Source organism: Leucoraja erinacea, chromosome 18, assembly GCF_028641065.1.
Source record: "Leucoraja erinacea ecotype New England chromosome 18, Leri_hhj_1, whole genome shotgun sequence".
Taxonomy (NCBI): Eukaryota; Metazoa; Chordata; class Chondrichthyes; order Rajiformes; family Rajidae; genus Leucoraja; species Leucoraja erinaceus.
This window is the reverse complement of record NC_073394.1, coordinates 22,587,018-22,610,099: the sequence shown is the minus strand read 5'-3', so window position 1 is coordinate 22,610,099 and position 23,082 is coordinate 22,587,018. Positions and strand designations below refer to the sequence as shown.

The 23,082-nt window shown below is 44.0% G+C and overlaps 1 protein-coding gene across 4 annotated transcripts in view; it reads left to right on the top strand.

Annotated features, from left to right (window-relative positions):
• Window positions 1-23,082, top strand: part of dagla (diacylglycerol lipase, alpha) — a 174,089-nt gene that overhangs the window by 3,166 nt on the left and 147,841 nt on the right. The gene's annotated exons all lie outside the window — the stretch shown is intronic.

Here is a 23,082-nt window from a genome sequence, read left to right as displayed (position 1 = left end):
TGGGTCTGTCAGGCGGGGGCAACGGAGCAAAGACAGCGAAAGGTTGCAAGAAGAGCGATGGTCAGTCCACGGGGTTGCAAGGAGGGATCGACTGGAAAGGTGGCGAAATGGGCTGGGGAGGTCAGGCTGTGGGATGACAGCCGAGGAAAGGAATGGAGGTGCTTTGCTAGAGGGATTCTTAGGGACTTGGCGCAAGGCGTGATCTCCCGAGGCTATAAAAAAGGGAGGAAAGATGGTTTTGTTGGTAGAGTTGTAATGGCATGGAGTAGAAATGCGATAGGGAGATTTGTGTAAGAAGGAGCAGATACTGGATATGATTGAATATATTGGCTTCGGTGAATAGAGCAGGAGCTATGTGGGTTGCGGTGGCTATCTCAGGATAAACCCATAAGTAAAGGTATGATGAAATGTATTTGTTGACAGTAGAAATGCATTTTGTTTATGGACATGTCAGCGAGCATAGACACATGAAAATACAGATACTGGAACCCTGACCAAAATACAAAGTGTTGGAGGAGCTCAGTGGATCAGACGGCACGTGTGGGAGGGAATGGCGAGATGCCATTTCAGACTGGAGTAGAGTGTGAAAGGTGGAGTGTGATAAAGCCTGGCAAGTGATAGGTGGATACCTGTGATGGGGACTTGTTTGGCTGATGGGTGAAGTAAGTGATACAGGCTAGAGATGAAAATGATACAGAAGGGTGTCAGATTAGGAGAGGAGAGGGGGGGGGGGGGGGGGGGGGGGTATGACTGGAAGGGGGAGGGGAAAGAGGTGGGGTAAAGGGGAAATGGGAGATAAGTGTTCAAAGGAGGAGAAATGAGCAGGATGGCAGGGACGAGGGGGTGGGAAATGGTGGAGGAAACGTGTGTGCACTGGGATAGAGGGAAAGGGAAAGAGGAGGAGTGGAGGCAGCTATTGCTTGGACTTGGATAATTCAATGTTCATACCAGCTACCCAAGTTGAATATGAAGTGCTGTTCCTTAGTTTGTGCATGGCCTCATTTGATCTACCTGAGATAACAACCAAAGAAGACGAGGTGTTCCTGAAGGGTTGTACAAGTGAAATGCATTCAATATTGAGCTCATTGGGAGGAACCAGTAAATGCCTTGCTTGTGAATATTTCATCGAGGAGTGGACGTAATACTAGACTAAAAGGTGATTGTGTGTGGCAGCATTCCAGAAAGCAATATACCAGCTATACCAGCTATAAAGCAATAGACACCTGAAATATTATGCCTTCAAATGATGAAATGAAAGAGTTTGTACTGAATACCTATTTCCGATGTAGACAAAGCAATTGATAAAGTTACTGTTGAAAGCAAGGGACATATCTGAGTGTCACTTCATATAAGTGCTGGAAAGGTTAACTTGATGTTGTAAATGATGCATTAATGAAGTCCATGCACAGGTTAAGCAAATAGGCAGTGTTTTGAGAGACAAGAGACTGCAGATACTGGAATCTTGAGCAAAAAAGATTGCATCAGTGGAGGGAAATGGACAGACTCTACTCAGAGTCTGAGGAAGGTTCCCAACCCAAAATTATAATTTGTCTATTTCCTTCCATAGGTAATGCATGGCCTACTGTGTTTCTCCAGCACTTTTTTTTTGCCAGTATTTTGAGTTTGTAATGACATGAAGTGACATTCCGATGTTTAGGAAAAATGCCTCCAAAAATCTACTAGTGTCCCCATTTTCTGATGTTAGCTGCAGTTGGGAATCAATCTTATGCAGTTGGTCTCCAGCAAAATAATGTAATCAAACTGACAAACAATCTAATCACAATGAAGATCGGCACAAAAAGCTGGAGTAACTCAGCGGGACAGGCAGCATCTCTGTAGAGAAGGAATGGATGACGTTTCAGGTCGAGACCCTCCTTCAGACTGGTTAGGTATAAGGGAAACAAGAGATATAGACTGTGATGTGGAGAGATAAAGAACAATGAATGAAAGATACGCAAAAAAGTTACGATGATAAAGGAAACAGGCCATTGTACGCTGTTTGTAGGATGAAAATGAGAAGCTAGTGTGACGGGTGGGGAAGGGATAGAGAGAGAGAGAGAGAGAGAGAGAGAGGAGGGGGGAATGCGGAACTATGTGAAGTGAAATAAATAAATATTCATACCACTGGGCTGCAAGCTGCCCAAACCCAAACGAAATATGAGATGCTGTTCCTCCAATTTGCGTTTAGTCTTACTCTGACAATGGAGGAGACCGAGGACAGAAAGGTCTGTTTAGGAATTTGAAGGAGAATTAAAGTGTCCAGCAACCGGGAGATCAGGTAGGTTCAGGCGGGCTGAGTGAAGGTGTTCCACGAAACGATCGCCCAGTCTGTGTTTGGTCTTGCCGACGTATGAGAATCCACATCTTGAACAACGCATTCAGTAGATGAGGTTGGAGGAGGTGCAAGTGAACTCTGCCTAACCTGAAAGAACTGCGGGGGTCCCTGGACAGAGTTGAGGGGGGAGGTATAGCGACAGGTGTTGCATCTTCTGCGGTGGCAGGGGAAGATACCTGGGGAGGGGGTGGTTTGGGTGGAATGAGAGTTAACCAGGGAGTTGCAGAGGGAATGGAGTCTGTGGAAGGCGGAAAGGGGAGGAGATGGGAAAATATGGCTGGTGGTGGGATCCCGTTGGAGGTGGTGGAAATGTCAGAGGATTATGTGTTGTATGTGACGGGTGGAAGGTAAGGACTAGGGGGACTCTGTCTCTATTGCGACTAGCAGGAGGAGGAGCAAGGGCGAAGCTGCGGGGTACCGAGGAGGCACGAGTGAGGGCCTAATCTATGATGGGAGAGGGGAACCCCCATTCCCTAAAGAATGAGGACGTCTCGGATGTTCTATTATGGAACACCTCATCTTGAGCGTTGATGCGGCGTAGTTGAAGAATGTATTCACAACAAAATTAGGAAGTAAAAAGCAGAATTATATGCAGATCAAACAAAGATCATATAATCAAGATTAGAATGTACACGACTTAAATGTATTAACTCAAGTAGTATGAAAGTTTTGAGAATTTTCTTAAAAATATTATATTTTGAACTGCGTAAAATAATTTAACATTTTTTTTCCAGACGTTGCTGAGCTCTAGTAAGTTTGCACATCATTAAAAACAAACTTCAATCAACAACGGATAGTATTTTAAAATTACAATAAGAATAATTTGTAAATTCTTCAATTAAATTTCTTAAATTCTTATCGTTTGAGACGGAGAAGGCTATAAATTGGGTAATAATGGGCCTGCTAATAACTTCACGTTCGACTCCTCCCACTTCCTCCAAATACAAGGCGTAGCTATGGGCACACGCATGGGCCCCAGCTATGCCTGCCTATTTGTAGGTTACGTTGAGCAATCCTTGTTCAATACATACCAGGGCCCCATCCCCGACCTCTACCTCCGCTACATTGACGACTGCTTTGGTGCCACCTCCTGCACCCGCACACAACTGACTGACTTCACCCACTTCACCACTAACTTCCATCCGGCACTCAAATACACCTGGACCATTTCCGACACTTCCCTACCATTCCTTGACCTCACTATCTCCATTGCAGGCGATAGACTTCTAACCGACATACACTATAAACCCACTGACTCCCATGGCTATCTGGACTACACTTCTTCCCACCCTGCTTCCTGTAAGGACTCCATCCCCTACTCCCAATTCCTCCGTCTACGCCGCATCTGCTCCACGGATGAGGCGTTCCACACCAGGACATCTGAAATGTCCTCACTATTCAGGGAACGGGGGTTCCCCTCCTCCACCATAAATGAGGCTCGCAGCAGGGTCTCTTCCATACCCCGCAACACTGCTCTCTCTCCCCATCCCCGCACTCGCAACAAGGGCCGAGTCCCCCTAGTCCTCACCTTTCACCCCACCAGCCGTCACATACAAAAAGTAATCCTCCGTCAGTTTCGCCACCTCCAACGTGACCCCACTACTCGCCACATCTTCCCATCTCCCCCCATATCTGCCTTCCGCAAAGACCGCTCCCTCCATAACTCCCTTGTCAATTCTTCCCTTCCCTCTCGGTCCACCCCCTCCCCGGGCACTTTCCCTTGCAACCGCAAGAGATGCAACACTTGTCCCTTTACCCCCCCCCTCGACTCCGTTCAAGGACCCAAGCAATCGTTCCAGGTGCGACAGAGGTTTACCTGCATCTCTTCCAACCTCATCTATTGCGTCCGCTGCTCTAGATGTCAGCAGATCTATATCGGTGAGACCAAGCGGAGGTTGGGCGATCGTTTCGCCGAACACCTCCGCTCGGTCCGCAATAACCAAGCTGACCTCCCGGTGGCTCAGCACTTCAACTCCCCCTCCCACTCCTTCTCCGACCTCTCTGTCCTGGGTCTCCTCCATGGCCACAGCGAGCAGCACCGGAAATTGGAGGAACAGCACCTCATATTCCGTTTGGGGAGTCTGCACCCCGGGGGCATGAACATCGAATTCTCCCAATTTTGTTAGTCCTTGCTGTCTCCTCCCCTTCCTCAGCCCCCCTGCTGTCTCCTCCCATCCCCCAGCCTTCTGGCTACTCCTCCTTTTCCCTTTCTTGTCCCCACCCACCCCCGCCCCCGATCAGTCTGAAGAAGGGTTTCGGCCCGAAACGTTGCCTACTTCCTTCGCTCCATAGATGCTGCTGCACCCGCTGAGTTTCTCCAGCTTTTTTGTGTACCCTAGGTGATTTTTCAGGTGACTGCCAGCGACTGTCAAATTGCCGGCAGTTGCCTGAAATACCGGCGACTGTAACTGCGACTGTCAGAGGGGAACACACACACACACACATCGCTTCATTCACCAGCCCATTATGTAGGCGGGGGACAGGGCAAGCGGGGGGAGCGCTTTCTGAGTGAAATTCACATGGTGCAAAGCCAATGTGATAGAGACACACACCGCGATGAACAGGAAGGTTGGTGCTGTAGTAAAGATGGTGAAAGCACAATGCATGGTAAGTCCTTTAAAAGAGGGGGGAGAAGGGGGGAGAAGGAGTGGAGACAACTTTTAAGAAGCCAGAGATACACGCCTATGAAACTCGGTGGACATTAACATTATCGGTCGGTTATCCTAGGTTCTGAAAACTACTGCTTACGTTTTTTCCCACCCAATAAGCCAATGAAATTCACCGGTCAGCACCGGCTACAACCTACGACAACCTTCAACCTCCTGGCAACCCACTCCCACTGCACCTACGTCACGGGAATTCTCGCTACTCTCCATGGCGGCTTTATTCTGGTCGCTGCTAATTTTTCAACGTTGAGAAATTCGCGGCAACCATAATGAGGCCGTGACTAGATCCCAGAATGCGGGAACTCCTCACGACCATGAAGGCAACTACCCAGCAACCACCTGCGACCATGTGGCGACTGCAGAGCCTCCTGCAGTCGCCTGAGTGGAACAGGCCCAATAAGGGTGTTTAAAAGAGAAGGTGAGAGAATCTTGAAGATAAATTCTCCTCGATTGTAAGGAGAGAAAAGGGAACATGTTTAGATATGTGGAATTAAAAAATGAATACCAATACCATTTGGTTGTAGAATACCCAAACAGAATACAGCATCTGGGGAGAACATGGATAGTCTGAAGATCGAAGAAAGGTCATGACCCGAAATGTTACCTACCTATGTTTTCCAGAGATGCTGCTTGAACCACTCATTGAAATACAGTGTGTGATTTGCATTGGAATTCACTTTATATGATGAATTTCAACATTGGCATATTTGTGGTTATAAAAAAATCAAATGTCCTAGATAATGGAATAACTTTTGAACTTCAAACCAGCTTTTGAGTTTAAAAGATAAACAGTTTCCAATGATTTTTATTTCTTCACATTGCGACTAAATTTAACTTGCATTTGAGTTTCAACGGGAATTTGGGAGTTTGGTGACCAACTAACAGAGTTACTGAACCTAATAAATTGTTTGAGGCAATTCAGAATTAAAAAAGAAACAAAAAAGAAGTAAATTAAAACTAGTTGATATTATGATTTTGGATTTTTACAAAGTGTAGTTGTGGACTTGGATTTCAGTCTTCAAGTTATCTTGTTGTGAATTGTAATTTTTACATAATCAGTGCATATTTCATCATTTCGGTAACTTAGAGAGACTAAATTATATTTTGGTGTGTTACCAGAAGAGAAATGCACACTGTCATATTCATATATCATGTCATATTCATTCATTAAGGGTGGATGTTTGTTGTAGCAATGCTTGTGTAAGGTGTCACGGACAGTAAGTTTGATTTTAGAATTGAACAACTTGCATTTATTGATTAGGATTTGGCTTTATAACTGGTTACACTTTGAAACGTAATTTAAATTATCAAAATGTATTCAATTTTAGGCAGAATTGTAGAACTATTGAGGAAATAACAGAACTGTATGGAAGCCCTATATTTGATTTCAGAGACATGTAGTATTAAAATAAATTTGTATTTCTACAGCGCTGTTTTACATCCTAGAGGTATTCAAATGTTTAATGTGAACACCATTCTTTTATTTAGTTATTGCTATGCCCTAGGCAAATAATGCACTACTTTGAATACAACACCCATGAAAATAAAGTGCATACATTATCAGGTAATCTGCTTTGGTATTGGTTGAAAGTAAAATATTGGCCAAATCAGAAAAACTTTTTAGATTGTGCAACATTCACCTGGGAGGTCAGCTGGATGTCAAGGCAATATTTGGGGAGCTAGAATGGAACTCGCTCGTTCCATGGCTAGATGAGAATAATTCATTCCTGAACTCAAAGACTATTTCTCTATTCACCGTATGCTCTTAACACATGAATAAACCAAGAACATTTGGAAGTACTACTAGAAGGAAAACAATACCAATGGTCTCCTTCCATTACAAGAAATCAGACTGTCAGAATAGGAGTGCTTTCAAACAAAAAGCACAAAGAAAGCTGACTGGATGAAAATTGAACTTTTCTGAAAATGAAACATGAGTATATATTGTTTATTCCTTCCAATAATGACAACTTTCAGATGTCCAATTGTAAAAGTGGTTCATTGGGATTTAATTTGATGAATGCTTAGAAAGTGTGTTTCAGTCCTAATTTCGTCAGATTTAATACCCATGTAATTGACAGAACTGGAGTTTTCTGTGGGAAGAGCTTGTAGATTTCTGAAGTTAGACAAGTGTGCGAAAGACACAAAATATCCTTTTTAATGGATCATAATTTTAAAGTGACTTTTGGTTGTCAAAGTGGTTATGTGTGATAAATTCAAGTAAAACGCACCAATCTACTGATGCAAGAAATGCGAAAGAAAAACGTGCTGGAAAATCTTTGGAAATCTGAACTTGTGGGAAATGAACAATGACCGATATTTGTGAAAAGTAGCACTGAATTGAATCCTTTTATTTGGAGATGAATTTATCTTCTGTAGATTCGGAAATGCTTCAGAGTTTCTTAAATATATATTAATTGCTTAGTGAGCTGGCCAATAATAACTGAAAAGTTATTATAACACAAGCAAGGCTAAAATAGCAGAATTGCTAGTTATATGGACAAAAGGCGCATGGGAGAATTATCTGATCCAAATGGGTGAAAAAGAATAAATAATTACATATAGGAGGGGTTGTAAGGTGGAGCAGCTTACTACCAGTAGTGCTCAAATGCAAAATGTGACCAGGTGTTCAATTGTTTGTGAAGAAATAAAGCTTACAAATTGTGCAGATGGAGAGGACTAGTGTAGAATCGCCTTATTCTTCCTATTTGCTTAATATTTGTTTTAGGAGGGAAATAATATTGAACTGAATAATGGAAAGTGCATACCAGGATTCAGTGCTTTAAACATGTCAGTGACGGAAAAAAATATTTTTCATTGCATCAATCTTGCTGGTGGCTTCATTAATTTTACTCCCTTGGATACAATACGTTTTTCAAATGTTGCAGGAATTCCATTTTAATACTGAAATTTCAGAAAAGGTAAACATTTGATATCTTCAAAGCTCATTAGTTTTACTTGTTATTTTGCATTTTATCGCTGTACTGAATAACCCAGGGAAAATTAACCTGGGAGTTAAATGAGAACAAATTTAATATATTGTGTAATGGTGGATAGTCATGGGTAGAGTATGCAAGGGAAAAATACTTTCTAGTTTTGAAGCAATTTCATTAAAAAAATATTCTAATTTCTTATAAAACTGGTAATAATATGAAGTATTTATTATGAATATTATAAGTACGATTAAAATAATATTTTGTTGCATTTTATAGCTGCACTTAATAGTTGAGGGAAAATGAATCTGGGAGCAGATCATCAATGAGAGTGAATTTGATGCGTAATGTCTAAGATAAGTCTCAGATAGAGTATGAAAGGGAAGGATACTTTTTGTTTTGAAGCAATTTTTGTTTTTAATGGATGAAGGAGAAAATATATTTCTAGGTTTCAATTTTGTATTGCTTTCTTTTGATAAAACTCTGAGATCTTAAATAATGATGGACTGTTGAATACAAATGGGTTCCTATTCTCAATGGTGGTGAGATCCAGCAGATGAGTGAGTGCAAGAGGTAAAGTTCTGGTATTTACACCCATCATCAGCCAAAAGTCAAATCAGTTGAATTACCTTAACCTCCTGGTTTTCCTCAATTATGGAATCCATATAATATCAACAAAAAATGGGATTCAGCAAAGGCTCTGACAGCATCCCAGACGTTTCTTGAAGGTGTATGCTTTCAGCTAACTGCACTTCTTGCCAAATTCTTACAGTGCAGCTGCAACATGTGGAAAATTGCCCAGGTTTGTCCTGTCTGGGAAAAAGCAGGGAAATTTCAATCTGGGCAATTGCCACCCACTCTCAGACATCAGCAAGGCAATGGAATTTATCAATAACAGCATTATTTTTGGGTTCCATTGAAATAACTGAGCTGCAAATCACCAAACATCTATGGTCCACACTAACAAAATATCTCCATTCGAGAAGAGAATCCTTGATATTTGAGTTGCATTTGTCCAAGTATGCTTTAATGAGCCCAAGTAAAATTTAACCCAGTGGGAAACTATGAAATCTCTGGAAGTCATTACCTGTACCTAGCACAAATAAGAGTTGATTCTGGACAATGAAGCCATTTTTCCTTCCAAGTCCAAACATAGAAACATAGAAACATAGAAAGTAGGTGCGAGAGCAGACCACCAGGTCCATCGAGCCCGCACCGCCATTTGCTCATGGCTGAACACTAAACAGACACACTTACCCACAAACAGTAGACACAAGACACAGAACACAAGACACTACCCTCCCCTTTATACCGCTATCACCCCTCTCCACCCCAAGAACCTCGTGATCTCCTGGGGGAGGCAAAAAACCGGATAAAAACCCAGGTCCAATTCGGGAAAAAAATCCGGGAAATTCCTCTCCGACCCCAATCTAGGCGATCGACACTTGTCCAGGAGATCACTCAGGTCTTACTATACTAACCATACCTAGGTCCATATCCCTGCCCTCTCCCAGTAGCCCCTTATCCCCTTGGCAGCTAAAAAACCATCTATTTTAGTCTTAAATATATTTAAAGTTTCTGCTTCCACTGCTCCCTGGGGCAGTGAATTCCATAAATTAACCACCCTCTGGGTGAAGAAGTTCTTCCTCATCTCAGTTTTAAAAGAGCCCCCCCTTATTCTGCAACTATGTCCCCTAGTTCTAGTTTCCCCGATCATTGGGAACATCCTCGGTGCATCCACCCGATCAAGGCCCCTCACGATCTTATATGTTTCAATGAGATCGCCTCTCATTCTTCTAAACTCCAAAGAGTAGAGTTCCAGCCTACTTAACCTTTCCTCATATGTCAATCCCCTCATTGCAGGAATTAATCTTGTAAACCTTCGCTGCACTGCCTCCAGGGCTAGTACATCCTTTCTTAAGTATGGACCCCAGAACTGTACACAGTATTCCAAATGTGGTCTCACTAATACTGTGTACAGCTGCAGCAAGACCTCCGTGTTTTTATACTCAATCCCCCTAGCAATAAAGGCCAAAACTCCATTGGCCTTCCTGATTGCTTGCTGCACCTGCATACTAACTTTCAGTGATTCATGTACTAATACCCCTAGATCCCTTTGCGTTGCATTACAACGCAGCTCCTCCTCATTTAGAAAATAACTTGCCCTATCATTTTTTTTCCCAAAGTGAATGACTTCACATTTATTAGTATTAAATTTCATCTGCCAAGTTGTTGCCCACTCACCTAGCTTATCTATATCCTTTTGCAGACTCTTCCTATCCTCCTCATCCCCTACTTTTCCTCCCATTTTTGTATCGTCCGCAAATTTTGATATATTACACTTGGTTCCCTCCTCCAAATCATTTATATAAATTGTGAACAACTGGGGTCCCAGCACCGACCCTTGCGGAACCCCGCTAGTTACCGGTTGCCATCCCGAGTATGAACCATTTATCCCCACTCTCTGCTTCCTATTTGTTAGCCAATCCTCTACCCATGCTAATATATTACCCCCAATCCCATAATTTTTTATTTTTAGCAATAGTCTCTTATGTGGCACCTTGTCAAAAGCCTTTTGGAAGTCCAAGTATACCACATCCACCGGTTCCCCTTTATCCACCCGGGTTGTTACTTCCTCAAAGAATTCGAGCAGATTCGTTAAACAGGACATCTTCAGTTGCATCATCTGGTCAGAAGCAAAACTATTTGCTAGTGTATGTATAGTCAATTCCATTGACAATCCTTAGATAATTTTGTGTCTACAAGCAACAAGATCTGGACACCATTCAGGAATTAATTGATAATAAGTAGCCTATTGTACCTAAGTAGCCTATTGGTTTTAATGAAGCTGCCACCTGGCTTGTACAAGTGACAACAAAAGAGGATGTTGCTGAATCATTAACCATCAGCATTCCAGGAATTGCCATTTTAATAAAACTTAATTGGATTAGCCATGTAAATACAATGGCTACCAGAACAAGCCAGAAGCTCCGTATTCTCTGGTGCGTGAGTCCCCTTCTAATGAACCAAATCCTTTCCATATCTACCAGCTACGTCAGGAATGTGTTGGCATTAAATCCACCTGTGTGGACAAGTGCGACTACATTAATATTCAACTTGCCCTTATTGAATTCAAAATCCCCTACTTGATATGGCAGCCTTTACACCTTGGGCAGTAACATCCCCCATCACTGGCACACTATGGCTGTGGTTTGCACAATCAACAGTAACTCAGCAAGGCTTATCTCAAACCCAGGAGGTTCTCTTCCTAAAAGGACAATGCCAGCAAATACAGGGGGACACCATCTCCATATTGTCCACATCTGATGAATGAAAGATCACTGTCCCTGAACTAAAAGTTGAATTGGACATATTTAACATAATTTATATTTTTCATTCTCGTATTCAGTTTTGCTTTACATATTTGGAAGAAGCTCTGTGCCGTTATTGATTCTTTTGAAACTTACATTTTGGCGTAAACAATTATCACTGGTACTGAAATAAATAAAATGTAAAGTATGACTAAAAGAAAATTGAGCCTTGAGTTTCCTTTATAGCTTTTAATTTCATAAATAAAATATGATGATGACTTTTATCATTTGAATTTATTGGACAAAACAATGCAAAAAAAGCATGTCACAGGGAAAAAGTTAGTGGTTTGCACCTTTGCTATAATTTGCTAAATAACTCAGCACAAATAATTTAAATTTATGGAATTCGTTTTTTCATAATTAAATCTTGATGTGATGGAATGGTTATAAAATATTAAGGGACTCATTAGTTTCCTTTAACGTACAAGTGTCTTGCAAAGTAAGTTCTGAAGAAGCATCTTGACCCGAAACATCACCCATTCCTTCTCTCCAGAGATGCTGCTGGACCTGCTGAGTTACTCCAGCTTTTTGTGTTTATCTCCGGCTTAAACCAGCATCTGCAGTTCCTTCATACACAAAGTAAGTTCCATTGTCCTTTGCCAAGGAGCAAACTCGTGCTGTTGAGAGCCTATGGGGATCATAAACCTGAAACTTTAATTAACCACTTTGTTTCTGATGGAGGTAATGTTATCAGGTATTTTGTAAAATAAAAAAATATTATTGATGTTGTGGCCCACGTCTTTTATTGGAGTTCCCAGTTGCTTTAAAGCCAAATTCAGATGTTGTGTAGTCCTTAACAGCCATTTTTACCTGGAAAATTATTATACATCTTTAAATGAAAAGTGTAGTGCTGCTCTGGACTGCTATCAGTCCAGTAAAGGAGTTAAAGTATAATATTACTATAAATATTACTAGCAGAGAAATTAATCGTTTTCAAACATCTAGCAGCAGGAGAAGCCCCTTGAAATTTCTCCATCAATAAAATCGTGGCTGATCCTATTACAACCTCAACTTTTTTTATTTTTTTATTTTTATTTAACCTTTATTTAACCAGGAGAAGTCTCCTTTGCATTCATACCGTAACTTTTCATCCTCTTTGCATATCAAAAATCTATACATCTGCTTCAAAAATATTCAACATATTCTGCTTTTATCCTACGTTGAAGTGTTCCACAGGCACGTGACCCTATGGAAGAAAATAATTCCATTATTCATTCTTAAATTGGCAATCCTTATTTTCACATGGACAGTGCAAAGTGTTAAATAAGCTGTGCCATTTTGATTTTATTATTCAACTCCATCTTTGTTTGATATCAGCTTAAGTTTTGAAAATGCAAATTTGCAGTTAAAAGTAGGAAAGAGAAAATGGATTGTGTTATAATGCTCTTTGTATGGGCAGCGGTTCTATAGGTACAATCACCTTCTAATCTACATGGCAATTAGACACAAGTGATTTCAAAATATGTTTAATTATAGTAATTAGATTTTGAAAGAAGGAAGTAGCACAATAAAGCATGTTCCCGACATTATATATGATCCTTGCATCATAATGTGGTACAGCTCAGTTGGAGATCCTTGGTATCTGATATTTTTTCTTGCATTAGATATCTTGAACAAATCAGTAAAAAAAGTCCTGTTCTCTAGTATAGCATTCTTATGCTATACTAATATCAAAAAGGCATTATCAACAAAAATACCATACCATTTACTGAGTATAAACTGGCTGCTTGCTGCAGTTTATCTGCTGGCATTTTGATGTGTGCTATCTTATCCTCTAATTGATACAAGGCAAATCGAGTTTATTGTCTTGGTGTTGACTATTGAAATACAAGGATATTTTTACATAGTATATTCCAAACCCAGCATTGCGGGCTGGTGGGAATAAGTTTTTATTTCTACCGTGTAATCTCTTCATTAACTCTTCATTAACTAAGAAAATTAGAAGGGAAAATCACTTGAGTAAGACTGTGAACTAGAAGTTGATACAGGTGGCACAATTGCAGTAAGTGAGCTCCAGGACCCGGGTTAAGCCCTGACCTTGGATGCTGCCTGTGTGGAGATTGCACATTCTCTCCGTGAATGTGTGAGCTTCCTCAGTGTGCTCCGGCTTCCTCCCATATACCAAAAATGTGCAGGTGTGTGGGTAAGTTGTATAATGTAGGGGGAATTGAGGAAACGTGAGGATAACATGGAGTAGTGTGGATGGGTGTTTGATGATTGGCAAGGACCTGGTGGGCTGAAGATGTTGTTTCCATGCGGTGAAGTAGCAGTAAGTATGTACAAAGATGTGAAATATTCACCAGGAAAGTCTGTAAAACCCACAGCAGCAAGGAGCTGAACTGTTAGAAGCTTTTAAAATTGCAGAAAAGCTGAGTATCTGCTTTGAGCAGAACTAGGAGCAGCTGTTGCTATAAATGGCCACACCCGACTTTCTGGCTGGAATGAAAATTGAGTGATAATAATGCACCATGCTGCTGCAAAGTCATGTAAATTTATTTACAGCAGCAAGGATGTTGCTGGGAACTGTTGCCAAAAACTAGCCAATTGAATAAAATTGCAGAAAAGCTGAGAGGGGATCTGCTTTGAAGATAACTAGGAAAAGGGCTCTCAGCTGTTGCCTCCCATTGAACATGGCCACACCCGACTTTTCATTTACTGGAATGAAACCAGGGAGTGATAATAATGCAATGAAAATGCTGCTGCAACGTTTCATTTAAATTTATTTACTGAGGCTGTGAGGGAGCAGCTTTACCAGTGGCACACTGTGTACCCCCCCCCCCCCCCCCCCACCTCCTTCAAGGCATAGGTTTAGTGTCAGGATGAGTTTTAAAGGAGGTTTGAGGGGAATGTTTTCATTTACAAAAAGTGGTCGATATCTGGAACTCGCTGGCAGAGGAGGTGGTGGAGTCAGATGAAATCTTTACATTTAGCAGACATTTAGATGGGCTCGGAAGGATATGGATCTATTGCTGGCAAATAGAATAGATGAGCAAAAAAATTGGCTTGAGCATTCTGTGCCATACATCTCTTGAATCCATGTGCACTACAAACCCTAATTCTTCACCATCATTTCTTTCAATAAAGCCACTTAGAATTGTTGTGATATTTGTCTAGCATCCGTAATACACACAAGGCTGGTACAAAATAAATATTAGGATGTTAAATTCAAGGCTTCATACATTGGCTTCAGGTTTTGTATTTTTTTAAATGACTCTTTATCACCCGAGAAGAAATGCTGCTTGTTTTTCTCATTTATTTATTGGAAAAGTATAAATTGAAGATTAATTACATAAATTGCTGCTTTCAGCTAGACAAAGAATGAAATGATGAGAGAATGAATACAGACATGCTTGGCGCTGTTGTGTATTAATAAATTAATCGTTATAAAGGTGGTGCACTAGATTAAGCTAAAGGGTTGCTTTATCTTCATCCCAACAGTATGCAAATTAAAATGCATGACCCAGAGGTGTGATTAAGAAAGAACTGCAGATGCTGGAAAATCAAAGGTAGACAAAAATGCTGGAGAAACTCTGCGGGTGAGGCTGCATCTATGGAGCGAAGGAATAGGTGACTTTTCGGGTCGAGGCCCTTCTTCAGACTGATGTGGGGGAGGGCGGGGGGGGAGTGGCGGGAAGATGAAACGAAGAGGCGGAGACAGTGGGGTGTGGGAGAGCTCGGAAGGGATGGGGAAGGAGGGAGAAAGCAAGGACTGGAGGTCAATGTTCATACCGCTGGGGTGTAAACTACCCAAGCGAAATATGAGGTGCTCGTCCCCCAATGGGGCAGTAGACATTTAGAGCAACGGATGCAATAGATGAGGTTGGAGGAGGTGCAGGTGAACCTCTGCCTCGCCTGGAAAGACTGCTTGGGTCCTTGGATGGAGTCAAGGTGGGAGGTAAAGCGACAGGTGTAGCATTTCCTGCGGTTGCAAGGGAAAGTACCCGGGGATGGGCTGGGTCAGGTGGGAAGGGACGAATTGTCCAGGGAGTTACAGAGGGAGCAGTCTCTGCGGAAAACCGAAAGGGGAGGAGATGGGAAGATGTGGCCAGTGGTGGGATCCCGTTGGAGGTGGCGAAAATGTCGGAGGATTATCTGTTGTATTTGACGGCTGGTAGGGTGGAAGGTGAGGACAATGGGGACTCTGCCCTTGGTACGAGTGGGGGGATGGGGAGTGAGAGCGGAGCTATGGGATATAGAAGAGAACCTGGTGAGAACGTCATCTATGGTCGAAGAGGGGAACCCCCGTTCCCTAAAGAATGAGGACATCTCCGACGCCCTGGTTTGGAACACCTCATCCTGGGTGCAGATGCGGCATAGACGGAGGAATTGGGAGTAGGGGATAGAGTCCTTACAGGATGCAGGGTGGGAAGAAGTGTAGTCCAGATAGCCATTGGAGTCAGTGGGTTTGTAGTAGATGTCGATCAGTAGTCTGTTACCTGCTATGGAGATAGTGAGGTCTGGAAACGGAAGGGAGATGTCTGAAATGGTCCAGGTGAATTTGAGTGCCGGTTGGAAGTTAGTGGTGAAATGGATGAAGTCAGTGAGTTCTGCATGGGAGACAGATGGGAGCTATCTGGACTACACTTCTTCCCACCCTGCTTCCTGTAAGAACTCTATCCTCTACTCCCAATTCCTCCGTTTGCGCCGCATCTGCACCCAGGATGAGGTGTTCCAAACCAGGGCATCAGAGATGTCCTAATTTTTTACGGAACGGGGGTTCCCCTCTTCGACTATAGATGAGGTTCTCACCAGGGTCTCTTCGATAACCCGTAGCTCTCTATCCCCCCCCCCCCCCCCCCCCCCCCCACTCGTAACAAGGATAGAGTCCCCCTTGTCCTCGCCTTCCACCCTACCAGCCGTCACATACAACAGATAATCCTCCAACATTTTCGCCACCTCCAACGGGATCCCACAACTGGCCACACCTTCCCATCTCCTCCCCTTTCGGCTTTCCACAGAGACCGGTCCCTCCGTAACTCCCTGGTCAATTCGTGCCGTCCCACCTAAGCCATCCCCTCCCCTGGTACTTTCCTTGTAACCACAGGAAATGCTACACTTGTAGCTTTACCTCCCCCCTCGACTCTATCCAAGGACCCAAGCAGTCTTTCCAGGTGAGGTAGAGGTTCACCTGCACCTCCTCCAACCTCATCTATTGCATCCGCTGCTCTATGTGTCAACTGCTCTACATCGGTGAGACCAAGCGCAGGCTTGGAGATCGCTTCGCCCAACACCTCCGCTCAGTTCGCATTAACCTAACTGATCTCCCGGTGCCTCAGCACTTCAACTCCCCCTCCCATTCTGAATCTGACCTTTCTGTCCTGGCCCTCCTCCATGGCCAGAGTGAGTCCCACCGCAAATTGGAGGAGCAGCAACTCATATTTTGCTTGGTTAGTTTAAATTAGTGTCATGAAAAGATTAGTTCGATTCAGATTAATCTATTTCTGGAGTTCTCATTTATGCAAATTGTTGGGATGGTTTTGGCACATTAATTGGAACTTAGCATGCTTTTAAAAACATACAAAATTGGAGTAGGATATTTGTCCCCCTTACTTGCAGCTCAGTAAGATCATGACTGAATTTTAATAAAAATCAAAAACTCATAATTATTTTTTGAAATACCCTGTACAAAGATTTGTCAAAAGATGAAATTTTCCAGTATAATGTATAGTCGTCTCAAATGGAAGTGCTGATGTTGATGATTTTTCTACTTTTTCTGAAGTATCTTGTAGTGACCTCTCCATCTTACTCATACCCATTACCCGCAGCGTGGGTCAGTGACTCTGGGTGGGCGGAGGGACCAGACTATCCTCAACTTTGCTGCAGTTGACAGGGACGTTGCCGGGTTTTCGGCCCCGTGTGTCCGTTGCCTGGAGCTACGGCCCCTCTCCACCCGGCCCCGCATGTGGGGGCTGCCGACCCATAGCCTGTGACAGTGCGGCCGCACAGGGAGAGACGCGGCAGGTGGGGCGGCCGTGGCTGGACAGCGCTGACCTTGTGGGGAGAGTGGGGGCTGTCCCGAGGAATGTGCTCCTTCGGCCGTTTACAACTAGGTGCTCAGGTTCAGAGCAAAGATACTAGAGCGTTTGGTTCAGAGCACTCAGTCACCCTCCAGCCCCAGGCTGTTGTGGGCCGGGACTTGCTCTCAATCCGCCGGCTCTTTCACAAGTCAGTGAGCTGCAGTGATTTTGGCGGTTTTCACTCATGGTTACCCCTATTTCCACAAATGTTTACAGCGCAAAAATTGACCATTTTGGTGTTTTTTAACAGGTAAGAACGTTTGAGTTGCATGAGTTACTAGTGTATGCTGGAAGCAGCCTTGTACTCCAGAAGGATTGAACTACTCCATGTGTCATGCCCTTTGACCTGATGACCTTACGTGCAACCCTGCTATACTGAAAAACGCAAGGAATCATGGGATTTGTCAAAGGTCAAATGCTATAAATAAAAATTGAACAAAGCGCTGTAGATACAGTGAGTATAGTTTGTGTCCGATTTTTTTTTGGGTGCTTTTTTCAAGCTTGTATTTGTCAGGGGGGCAGCTAGAGGGGGTAGATGCGATTGGGAGACCAGGGGTGGGGGGGGGGGGATTGGACCAGCGGGGAGAGATTCTCGGCAGTTGCACGCACACAGACCCGCACTCTTCCGCAGCCAGGATCGAACCCGGGTCCCTGGCGCCGCGAGCGCTACCGAGACGTTTGGACCGAGGGGACACAGCCAGCGCAGAGGAGTGCCAACCCCTGCTCACCTCCACCTCTCCTGCCGGGCCAACCGACAGCCCCGGACCGACGACACTAGCGACCCCAGGCCCACAGCCAGCGCGGAGAACCCACAGGCCCACAGCCAGCGCCAACCCCGCTCCAACTCCGAGGAACCCACTCCACGATGGGCCGCTACGGCAAGAAGTACCATTTTGCCCACGTCCTGGCCGAGCTGCGCTCCCTCAGCCGCCACCCCAAGTACAAGACGGGACCGTGCTGCATCTTGCACACCACCGGCTTCTGCCCCTATGGTACACGCTGCCACTTCATGCACAACCCCGAGGAGGAGCGAGGGGCCTGCGCCAGAGCGCCAGTCTGGGCTCGGCCTCCTCCGGTCCAGCGCTCGACTGGGCCGCGCTGCGGGCGGCCTTCAGCCCCATACTTGGTGTTGGAGCTGGCCTGGACTCTGGGCTGGGCAAGGGAGGGGGAGGAGGTTGCTGCTGCCGCCAGCATCACCATCACCAACAGTACCACCATCACCAACAGTACCACCATCACCAACAGCACCACCATCACCAACAGCACCATCACCAACAGCACCAGCAGCTCCAGCAGGTGCCCGGCCTGCCCATGGCCGGCAGGAGCCCGTCCGCAGACTCTCTCTCCGACCAGGACAACTCCAGCGTCAGCGGTTCCGAGTCGCCCATCTTCGAGCAGGGCTGGCGGCTGCCCATCTTCAGCAGGATCTTGGTGTCAGACTGAGGGGAGGGGGGTGGAGGTGGAAGGCTGCTGGCCAACCTAGCGGGACAGGCAGAGCCAAGCTGGAGCCAGCGGCTGCAGCTCCGGCTGCAAGTTTGGGGCCGCCCCGCCAGCCCAGGCCACTCCGGACAGGGATGGGACACCCGAGAGGGGACGTGAACTGCCCAGCAGCAACTCAACAGCGCCCGCAGAGCCGGAGAGTCAGGCCTACCCCAACCACGGATGAAACACAAGCCTGCACACAATGCAGCACCACCATTGCCGATAGTGTTTATAGCAAATTACTGAACTCGCTTATTCATATAGATTTAACACCTTGACGGCACATTACTCTTTCTTTTGAGATCCCTCTTAAATCATGCTGGTTTATCATGGTTGTCCCATCGATCTGCACCAGCTATCGATTCAGTCTTTTACTAGAGTACTTCCTGCCAATTCTCCCGCAAGCAAGTAAATTTGAAATGCTTTTGGAATCTTGTTGATTCTGAATCTTTATTCTCATCTTTAAATTTCTGTTGCCTTTCTTCAGTCAGAAACAGTCATCGCATGTTCCAACTCTTGACTGAGGAAAATCATTAAGTGTGGTTTTATTTATGCCAATCTTGAAATCCAACACAACACAAAAAGGAGGCACTAGAGATTTGCCCCAAATGTTATCTTTATAAATCTTTCAAAGCCATTGGCAAAATGGGAGAACCAATATCAGCACCCTCTATGTAGCCAATGCATCCGAGGCCCTGATTACACTCAGGGGGATTCTAGACTCCTGGAATGGGCACTCTATTTCAAGCTTCACAATGAAGAATTTAGCAGATGCATGAAAAGAGTTCTATGCGAAAATCCAACAACTCCATGAACCCCTGGTAACTCTTGGCTTGTGACATCTCAAAGTGACAAAGGAGCCTTTTGGATGGCACTGAGAACCTGGAATCCATGTAACGAGAGAACATAGAAGTCTTGTGTAAATGCCTGAAGAAGCACTCAACCTTGCAAATTATCCACCATCCTGATCAAGTGCGCACAAAGAAACTACTAATCAGAAATAAGTTTTACTGTGCTTCAGAAGCCATTATTTTTTTCACTTTTGCTCATTAGTTTTTGCAGTTGTGTTATATTCTTAATTATTGATATTATCAATAAAATATCTAATATATAATTGCAATGTCCTGTGTTTGACGTTGTCTATATTGAGTATAAACATAATAAATTGTTTCTATTATTGTGATGTAGAAGAACATTTTTTTGATATTGCAGGATAGTGGAGGATGGAGTTAAAGGGAAAGGGTTTCTTAAATGTGTGAGCGTAGAGACCGAGGGGTGTAAAATGAGGGTAGAAGAAATAGGTAGCAAGGTGAAAAGTAAAAGTGGCAGGCAGACAAAACCAGGGCAAAAATCAAAAAGGGCCACTTTTCAACATAATTGTATAAGGGGTAAGAGTGTTGTAAAAACAAGCCCGGAGGCTTTGTGTCTCAATGCAAGGAGCATTCGTAATAAGGTGGATGAGTTGAATGTGCAGATAGCTATTAATGACTATGATATAGCTGGGATCACGGAGACATGGCTCCAGGGTGACCAAGGCTGGGAGCTGAACATCCAGGGATATTCAATATTCAGGAGGGATAGACAGAAAGGAAAAGGAGGTGGGGTAGCGTTACTGATTAGAGAGGGGATTCATGCAATGGAAAGGAAGGACATTAGTTTGGAGGATGTGGAATCGGTATGGGTAGAGCTGCGAAACACTAAGGGGCAGAAAACGCTGGTGGGTGTTGTGTACAGGCCACCTAACAGTAGTAGTGAAGTTGGAGATGGTTTAAACAGGAAATTAGAAATGCGTGCGACAAAGGTAAAACAGTTATAATGGGTGACTTCAATCTACATGTAGATTGGGTGAATCAAATTGGCAGAGGTGCTGAGGAACAGGATTTCTTGGAATCTATGCGGGATAGTTATCTAAATCAACATGTAGAGGAACCAACGAGAGAGCAGGCTATTTTAGACTGGGTATTGAGTAATGAGGAAGGGTTAGTTAGCAATCTTGTTGTACGTGCCCCCTTGGGCAAGAGTGACCATAATATGGTTGAGTTCTTCATTAGGATGGAGAGTGACATTGTTAATTCAGAAACAATGGTTCTGAACTTAAAGAAAGGTAACTTTGAGGGTATGAGACGTGAATTGACCAAGATTGACTGGCAATTAATTCTAAAAGGGTTGACGGTGGATATGCAATAGAAGACATTTAAAGACTGCATGGATGAACTACAAAAATTGTTCATACCAGTTTGGCAAAAGAATAAATCAGGGAAGGTAGTACATCCATGGATAACAAGGGAAATCAGGGATAGTATCAAAGCGAAGGATGATGCGTACAAATTAGCCAGAAAAAGCAGCATACCGGAGGACTGGGAGAAATTCAAAGACCAGCAGAGGAGGACGAAGGGCTTAATTAGGAAAGGGAAAATAGATTATGAAAGAAAACTGGCAGGGAACATAAAAACTGACTGCAAAAGTTTTTATAGATATGTGAAAAGAAAGAGATTAGGTAAAACAAATGTAGGTCCCTTGCAGTCAGAAACAGGTGAGTTGATCATGGGGAACAAGGATATGGCGGACCAATTGAATAACTACTTTGGTTCCGTCTTCACTAAGGAAGACATAAATAATTTGCCGGAAATAGCAGGGGACCGCGGGTCAAAGGAGTTGGAGGAATTGAGTGAAATCCAGGTTAGCCGGGAAGTGGTGTTGGGTAAATTGAATGGATTAAAGGCCGATAAATCCCCAGGGCCAGATAGGCTGCATCCCAGAGTACTTAAGGAAGTAGCTCCAGAAATAGTGGATGCATTAGTAATAATCTTTCAAAACTCTTTAGATTCTGGAGTAGTTCCTGAAGATTGGCGGGTAGCAAACGTAACCCCACTTTTTAAGAAGGGAGGGAGAGAGAAAATGGGGAATTACAGACCAGTTAGTCTAACATCGATAGTGGGGAAACTGCTAGAGTCAGTTATTAAAGATGGGGTAGCAGCACATTTGGAAAGTGGTGAAATCATTGGACAAAGTCAGCATGGATTTACGAAAGGTAAATCATGTCTGACGAATCTTATAGAATTTTTCGAGGATGTAACTAGTAGCGTGGATAGGGGAGAACCAGTGGATGTGGTGTATCTGGACTTCCAGAAAGCTTTCGGCAAGGTCCCACATAAAAGATTAGTATACAAACTTAAAGCACACGGCATTGGGGGTTCAGTATTGATGTGGATAGAGAACTGGCTGGCAAACAGGAAGCAAAGAGTAGGAGTAAACGGGTCCTTTTCACAATGGCAGGCAGTGACTAGTGGGGTACTGCAAGGCTCAGTGCTGGGACCCCCTGCTATTTACAATATATATTAATGATCTGGATGAGGGAATTGAAGGCAATATCTCCAAGTTTGCGGATGACACTAAGCTGGGGGGCAGTGTTAGCTGTGAGGAGGATGCTAGGAGACTGCAAGGTGACTTGGATAGGCTGGGTGAGTGGGCAAATGGGGATCAGGGGGGCAGATGCAGTATAATGTGGATAAATGTGAGGTTATCCATTTTGGTGGCAAAAACGGGAAAGCAGACTATTATCTAAATGGTGGCCGATTGGGAAGGGGGGGGAGGGCGCGACCTGGGTGTCATGGTACACCAGTCATTGAAGGTAGGCATGCAGGTGCAGCAGGCAGTAAAGAAAGCGAATGGTATGTTAGCTTTCATTGCAAAAGGATTTGAGTATAGGAGCAGGGAGGTTCTACTGCAGTTGTACAGGGTCTTGGTGAGACCACACCTGGAGTATTGCGTACAGTTTTGGTCTCCAAATCTGAGGAAGGACATTATTGCCATAGAGGGAGTGCAGAGACGGTCCACCAGACTGATTCCTGGGATTTCATGACTGTCTTATGAAGAAAGACTGGATAGACTTGGTTTATACTCTCTAGAATTTAGAAGATTGAGAGGGGATCTTATAGAAACTTACAATATTCTTAAGGGGTTGGACAGGCTAGATGCAGGAAGATTGTTCCCGATGTTGGGGAAGTCCAGGACAAGGGGTCACAGCTTAAGGATAAGGGGGAAATCCTTTAAAACCGAGATGAGAAGAACTTTTTTCACACAGAGAGTGGTGAATCTCTGGAACTCTCTGCCACAGAGGGTAGTTGAGGCCAGTTCATTGGCTATATTTAAGAGGGAGTTAGATGTGGCCCTTATGGCTAAGGGGATCAGGGGGTATGGAGAGAAGGCAGGTACGGGATACTGAGTTGGATGATCAGCCATGATCATATTGAATGGCGGTGCAGGCTCGAAGGGCCG